The 7,800-nt window shown below is 44.2% G+C and overlaps 1 protein-coding gene across 2 annotated transcripts in view; it reads left to right on the top strand.

The window, feature by feature from the left end:
* Positions 1-6,282: 6,282 nt before the first annotated feature.
* Positions 6,283-7,800, top strand: part of GNB4 (G protein subunit beta 4) — a 60,596-nt gene continuing 59,078 nt past the window's right edge. Inside the window, exons 1-2 of one of the 2 annotated variants that reach the window (XM_082744407.1) lie at positions 6,283-6,621; positions 6,957-7,319. The gene's annotated coding sequence lies outside the window, so the exon portion shown is untranslated. Of the gene's footprint in view, positions 6,622-6,956; positions 7,320-7,433; positions 7,709-7,800 lie in introns of those variants that run through there. The other variant, XM_082744410.1, reaches the window with a different exon arrangement.

The following is a 7,800-nucleotide window of genomic DNA, read 5'->3' as shown; positions in this document are numbered from 1 at the left end:
TAATTAGTTTATATATCTCCTTTTCCTTGTCTGTCTTTTTTTTTTTTTTTTAACCTCCTAAGCAAAGTATGAATTCCAGGCAAAAATGACTTGGTATCAGACCAAAGAAATGTTTCCAACAGAAAATTATTAATGTTATTAAATTATTCTTTTTCAGCTTCCATTGTTAAAGGGAAATGACATATTGATGACAGTTATCAGAACTCTTCATGCTTTATCGGAAAGTTACTTGAAAAATTACCATATCATTAAACTCAAATCTCAAAAATGTTTCAAAAATGTCTCTAAGAGCTTCTAATACAGACATAATATCATTACTACATACTTACTCTTGGTCTTCTAGTATTCAGACATTGGTTAAAGGGATAATGAGTTTGGGGAAGAAAATGTCCTGAGGCAAATGCAGCATCAGGGAAGAGAGATTAACCCCATATCTCAGTTTCTCTCCCCTCTCCAAGGGAGGGATACTAATAGAATAACTTGGAAAGTTGTTGGTCTTTATAAGCAAAGGAGACCCATTCCCCAGCTGGATACCTGCCCAGTCCTGGATTTGCCGAGCTGTCCTGGAGGGTCCTCTAAAAGCCTGGGAGACTGTCTGAGAGAGATTGCATCGCATTGCATAGTGGTCGTCCAGGCACAGAAGTGCCAGGACAGTCCTTTTATAATTCTTGGGTCTTGAAGGATACAAAAGGAAAAATGGAAGAGCCAGTTTCGGGAACAGCACTGAGAAAGATAAAAAAGGTGAAGAACCTGCTGTCCGAAGAGTGAAAGGGCTGCGTGGAGTGAAAAATAGAGCAAAGTAGTAAAAGCTGGGCCTGGAGAGTTAGGCTGGAGCCAGATTAAGTAAGGCCTTTCATGCCAGGGCAAGGAAGATATATTCAATTCGGTAAATAATTGGAAACCATTGTATGTTCTTTGAGCCAAAGAGGGATCTAATCAGTGCTGTGTTTCAGGAAAATTAATTTGACAGAAATGCATGGAATGGATCTAGGCAGGAAAAGGCAGGAGATAACATGCATGTGTGATGCTGAAGAAGATTCCAAAATAAAGCACTGTTATGAGATACCACTATACACTTAGTTGAGTGGCAAAATATTTAAAAATACAAAACTGACAATATCAAGTGCTGGCAAGGACTCAAGAGCATCTGGAACTTCCATACATTGCTGGTGAGTATGAAAAATAAACCATCCACTCAGGAAAATGATTTTGCAATTTCTCATAAGGTTAAACATACACTAACCATGTAACCCAACAATCCCACTCGTGGTATCTACCCTAAAGAAATGAAAACATATGTTAATATAAAAACCTGTACATGAGAAACACCTGGGTGGCTCACTGGTTAAGCATCTGACTTTGGTTCAGGTCATGATCTCAGGGTCCTGGGACTGAGTCCTGAATTGGGCTCCTTGCTCAGTGAGGAGTTTGCCTCTCCCTCTGCCTCTGCCTGCTGCTCCCCCTGCTTGTGCTCTCTCTCCCTCTCTCTGACAAATAAATACATAAAATATTTAAAAATAAAAAACTAAAATAAAATAAATAAAAACCTGTACATGAGTGTTTATGGAAACTATTAATAATTATGAATTATGAATCCTCAAACTGGAAAGCATCCCAAATATCCTTGAGTAGGTGAACAAACTCTAACTTTCATACCACGGAATGCTATTGAGCAACAAGAGGGAACAAGACATTATGGTGAATGAAAGAGGTCAGTCTTAAAAGTTTGACTTACATAATATTCTTGAAAAAACAAAGCTATAGGGATGGAGGACAGATCAGTGATTGCTGGGGGTGAGGGGAGGAAGGTGAGCTAGAACAGTAACAGGAACAACAACAATAGTAATGGGATAGCATGAGGAAGTTCTTTGGGGGTGATGAAACTATTTTGTACACTGATTGTAGAGGTGGTTACATGAATCTGTACTTGTGTCTAAAATCACAGAACCATATATGAAGAGAAAGAGGTCGATTTTACAGTATGTTAATTTTAAAAATTAAAATTAAAAAAAGGAAGCAAAGTCAAACAAACAGATTAACAAGGAAAACAAGATATTTTCCTTTGTTTGAAATATCTATTGGCTAGAGCACATTAGCATAAATAAACAAAGTCAATGTTAAATGCATGGAAGGAATGGAAAAGCAGGTTCTTAGATTGTGAGTTTCATAGATTAATCCAAGGTTAGCAAATATGCTTGTTTGTGGCAGACTGTATTTCCCAAAATGGCTACAACATTACAGCCTATGCTGCTACTCCTCCATCAAGAGGTCTGTGTTCCTACCACTTGAATTTGAGATAGCATACACCCAGAGAGTATGGTGAAAGCTGCAGTATGTGCTTCCTAAGGCTAAGTCATAAAAACGCTATGCACTTCCTCCTTGTTCCCTTAGAACACCTGCTCTTAGAATCCAGTTAGTGTATTGTGAGGACTTCCAAGTAGTCTGTGGAAAGGCTTACGTGAAGAGGAACAGAGGTCTTTGTCCACCGCCCTGGCTCACCTTCCAACCAACAGCCAGCACCAACCTGGCAACCCCATACGAGCCACCTTGAAAGTAAAATCAAACTAGGTGAACTGCCCAGAGCTTAAGAGGGTGTCAGCCAATCCTGCCTAAATTGGCTCCTCATGATCAAAGTAAATGTTTGTTGTTGCTCTAATCCACTAAGTTTTGGGGTGGCATCTGACACAGCAATAGAGAGCTAACAGAGTGTCTGTACTCGTCAGCACCAACAGATGAGACCTTCCCGGCATTCCTGGGTTGGGATGAGTTTGGAGGAAGAGAATACATGACTGATGAGTGAGGTTGTACACTGGGCATAGTGCTGAGTGCTGGCATCACTGCTATTTGTCCGTCCCGTCAGATCCAGCACTCTCGTTTTATATTTGAATAAGAGACAGAGTGCAGGTGGGTTGTGATCTGCCGAAGATCACACAGATATTTCATACCAGAGCCAAAAACTCAGAACCAAGTCTTCTGATCTGCAGTTTAGTGTTCTTTTCACTCGGCCTGTCTTTTTCCAGTGACAGATTCCAGGGACCTGAGCCACAGGATATGGTGTAATAAATACATGCTAGGTGCTTCTCCTTCCCCTTCTCATGCCTATGACAGACATCGTTAGTTAAGTACAGTGCTCTCCTAAGGTCACTGATGAGCATGGAGATTACAGACCCAGACTGTCATTATAAAATCTGAGTAGAACAATGCAAGAGCTATAATTTATTTGTATCAGGAGTGTCAGAAGAATACAACAAAGGCAATCTCAAAACATAAGCTATAAAATGGTTTAATATGGAAGTGCATTGTGCATGAGAAAATTGGGAAGTATTTAGACATAACCATTTGGGGGCAAGGATGTCTGAAGTGACACATAAGTTTTTTGAAGAATTGACTGAGGAATCACTTCCTACATCCTTGAGGAAATCTGTTGTAGATTCTATTAGACTATTTCCATTTTATATTTTATTTTTTTTTAAGATTTTATTTATTTATTTGTCAGAGAGAGAGCGAGAGCGAGCACAGGCAGACAGAGTGGAAGGCAGAGTCAGAGGGAGAAGCAGGCTCCCTGCGGAGTAAGGAGCCCGATGTGGGACTCGATCCCAGGCTGCTGGGATCATGACCTGAGCCGAAGGCAGCTGCTTAACCAACTGAGCCACCCAGGTGTCCCTCCATTTTATATTTTAAAACTTATTTTGTGGGGTGTCTGGATGGCTCAGTCAGTCAAGCATCCAACTCTTGATTTCGGCTCAGGTCATGATCTCAGGGGCATGGGATGGAGCCCCACGTTGGACTGCATGCTCAGCAGGGAGTCTGCTTGGGATTCCCTCTCTTCCTTCTTCCCTGTCCCCACTCTAAAATAAATAAATAAATCCTTTTTTTAAAAAAAAAAACATCTTATTTTGTTATTGGAAGAAAAGCTATTACTTTAGTTCTATAAAATGTATTATATATATATATAATGTGGCCTCATCCTGAATACAATAGACTTGGAATGCATACAACACATTCAATAGAGCAGTATTGGTGTATGGTACAATTTGATGGTTCTGTTCTTCTTTTTTTTTTTTTTTTTTTTTTAAAGATTTTATTTATTTATTTGACAGAGAGAAATCACAAGTAGTCGGAGAGGCAGGCAGAGAGAGAGAGAGGGAAGCAGGCTCCCTGCTGAGCAGAGAGCCCGATGCGGGACTCGATCCCAGGACCCTGAGATCATGACCTGAGCCGAAGGCAGCGGCTTAACCCACTGAGCCACCCAGGTGCCCGGTTCTGTTCTTCTTAATGCACTTGTCATTCAGAGCAAAGCAGGCTTAGAAAAAAATATATGATTTCTAGGGTATCATTTAAAAGCAGAGGTTATAAAGCCAGGGAACTCTGAATTTTAGGGTATATCCCTGAGAACCAGATTCTCAGATACATTCAACACCGGACTGAGAGCAGAACTTCTTTGAACTTGATCATAGGAGAAAACACTCTGCAGAAGCAACTGCAACCAAATTCCCAGAAAAATAATGATCACTCTCTCCCTTTCTATGACTCTGAGCGGGGCATGGGAGTAGAGTTAGGTACAAAGGTTATTTGAGTAAACCACAGTGGCCAAGTTCCTTCCTTAATTCATTTGTTCATCAAGTACCTACTGTGTGCAAGGTCTGCTCTTACACACTACTTGGAACACAAGGATGAAACAGGGGTTTTATCTTCAGAAGTTCTTTATCGCAGATCCCATCCTCCTCTTTTAATAGAGTAAGATGTCAGAACAAGAGCCTAATAAGTTAGAAATCTAAGTATCAGCGAGTGGCACCCAAACACAAGAACACTGAGTTCAAGCATTAGAAGCAGGATACATCCCTGCAATTGTCTACACAAATCAGCAGGTTTCAAAATAGTAATCCAACCCTTTCCATCCCTCCCTCCCTCTCTCTCTCTTTTCGTTCTTTCTTTCTTTTCCCCACCCCCCCATTTTCTTTTGGCATGGATTACATCATCATTTGCAATATTACTAATTGCTGGATCACTTAGATGCATTACTAGGCTCTTAGGAAATTATTTCTGGTAATGAAATTCTTTTCATCAGATCGACTTTCAGATTTGCAATACAGGCTTGTCCTCTAACAAGTAAGTGTTCTTTTCAGAAAAATATGCGGCAGATGTGGCAAAACAGAAATATAATATTCTTGGAAGTGGGCTAGTTTGGATAACAAACTTTCATATTTGGACTTTATTCTTCTAGTAATTTGTCTGTAGCAAATTTTCACCAAGGTTGAAGTCATCATTTTGTGCAACTTATTCTTAAATCTTCAAAGATCAGTAAATTCTTGTTATATCTTTTCAGATTTTTGTAGTAAGAAGTTGTTGATTTATATTTCCCTCATTCTTTTCTGGAATAGAATATCTCAGTAATTTCAACCAGGTTTTCCCAAATATTAGCAACTTGTTATTCAATGAATAAACTTAACCCGATTACTTCTCAAAGGCCTATAACATCAAAGTTCCAGGGCACAAGGACAAGACAGAAAATATCTAAAGAAAGTGGGCTCTGAAGTCAATCCAATATAGGTTCCATGTAAGCTCTGCCATTCCCTGTGTGACTTCAGGTAAATTAATCTCACTCAGTCTCGGTTTCCTTATTTATAAAATGGGGATAAAGTGTACATTGTAAAGTCATCATGAGAACTAAGCACAATATAATAAAGCAGAGCGCCTGGTGTATAATCAGAGTTCCTTAAGGAATAATTTCCTTCTGCTTCCTTTTTAAAATGATGGTGCTAAAGCTCGGATTTAATCATTAAAACAATCAGTGACAGATGCAAACCATTCAAGTTTCAATCAACTTTCCTGACACTTTGGTATGTAGAATATTTGACATTTCTCCTTTCTTCTTCATGGAAGAAGCACCCCCACATCAGGGAAATGAAAAAATTGGGGGAAAAACACCTATAATCTCATCATCCTAGCACTACAACAGTTTCCATTTTTGTCATGGTCTGGCTTTTATACAAAAAGTCCACATGTTCTGCACAGTCGCAAACAGACTGGGCTTCGCATGGCATCATCTCTTTCAATGTACTAATAGATTTATTCCAGGTGATAGTGGGAAGCAGCCGAAGAGCAAGAAATGCAAAGCTGCGGAGGTGTTCAAGTTCTCTCACATCGTTCAAACCTTTCTCCTTCACAGAAACTCCACAAAGAGCTCCTCTGCTGTGTTCGTTACCCAGGGCGGTTTCTTTAAATTGTTTGACGTCAGAGAAGGAATGCTATAGCAACAGTCTGTCAAACTGGAATTAACTCAGAAGAAAGATGGGGGTGGGGAGAGGAAAACTGCTCCCCGGCGGTACTGACTTCAGAGGAAGCAAACTGGGTAGTTGCATTCATTTTCTGACATTTTAAACATTACAAAGAAGAAGAAAGAAAGGAAAAGAAAAGAAAAAGAAAAGGGAAAAAAACAAACAAAACAAAAAACCTCGGTTGAGATGCATATGATGTTTAACTCCTGCAGAGATGAGCGACTCGCCAGGATCCTGTGAAAGGCCTGGTTTCACCAGTAACAACTTCCAAGTATTGGTCATTTATTTAGAGGCAGGCTCTGGGCAAATGGCATCTCATTTGATATGTTAGCACGTTTAGGAGGTAGAGAGATCATCCCTCTTTGGCCTGTGACCAAGCTGAGCCCCTGAGACGTACGCAGTCACCCGACCAGCTGGGATTCCAATGCAGTTTAGTGTGACTCTGGGCTCCAGTTTACTTTCTTAAACGTAGAATTCCAGGCTGTTAAACCTAAACAGAACGGGGTCTTCTACCTCAGCCCCCCATCCTGCCCACGAGCAAACTGAGGGTTCTGCGGTGCCAGGAAGGAAACCGGCCACACCACTTTGGACGCTCTGAAGTGTTGCTCTCGCGTCCAGGCGCCACAACGACAAGAAAACGAAACTGCCTGGGAATTAATGTTTTTCTTCTTCTTCTAGCAGGAAACGAGACAGAAAATAGGAAGCAGAAGCTGCGCGCGACGCCCGCCGCCGCCTTCGCCCCCTGTCCCCCCGCTCGGGCGACGCGCGCTCCAGGGTGCGCGCGCGCCCGCGCCGCGTCCCCGTCGGGCCCGCGCGCCTCGTGCCTCGCGCCTCGCGCCTCGAGCCACGTCCCCGCCCCGGCCCCGGCGCGCCGCGGAGTTGGCTGCTGGGCGGCGCGGGCCTGGGTGTGGCCGGCGGATCTCGGTGGCGCTCGTCGCGGCGGTGCGCTTCGCTCTGCACGCCCGCTCCGCGCCCGAGGGGCTGCTGAGCTCCCCGCGGACTCAGGCAGCGGCCGGTCGACGAGGACCTGAGTCCCTCCAGGTAGGCGGCGATCGCACGCGCCGCGGCTCGTCGGAGCGCCCCGCGGGGGGGATCCCGGGCTTCCCGCAGGGGGCGTGGGGCGCCTCGGGGCCGCCCCGCCAGAACCCCGCCCGGGGGTAGCGTGGGGCTGGCGGGGTCGGCGAGCCGGGTGGCGGAGCCTGCCCGGGAGGGACGGGACGGGCGCGCCTTGGTCGCGCTGCGCTCCCGCACGGGGGTCAGCCGCTCGGCCGCCGCCTCGGGCACTTCCTGGGCGGCTCGGACTGCTCGCTCTGGGAAGCGAGGGGGCGGCCTGTAGTCCCTCGGCCTCCACACCCCCAGGTCGGTCCCTACGCCCCGAGGCCTCCCGGAGGGACTCAGAGCGCGAGCTGGTGGTTGCCCCGAAAATAGCGGTTAGTCGGGACTGCCCAGAAGGGTTATTGGGTGGAGAGCTCTGGGAAAGCTCATAAAAGTTTTCCGCTGAGTGCTAAAAATGAGTCTAGCG

The sequence above is a fragment of the Mustela nivalis genome (assembly GCF_964662115.1).
Source record: "Mustela nivalis genome assembly, chromosome: 1".
Taxonomy (NCBI): domain Eukaryota; kingdom Metazoa; phylum Chordata; class Mammalia; order Carnivora; family Mustelidae; genus Mustela; species Mustela nivalis.
The sequence above is the reverse complement of the archived record's forward strand: the minus strand, read 5'-3'. Positions and strand labels throughout refer to the sequence as shown.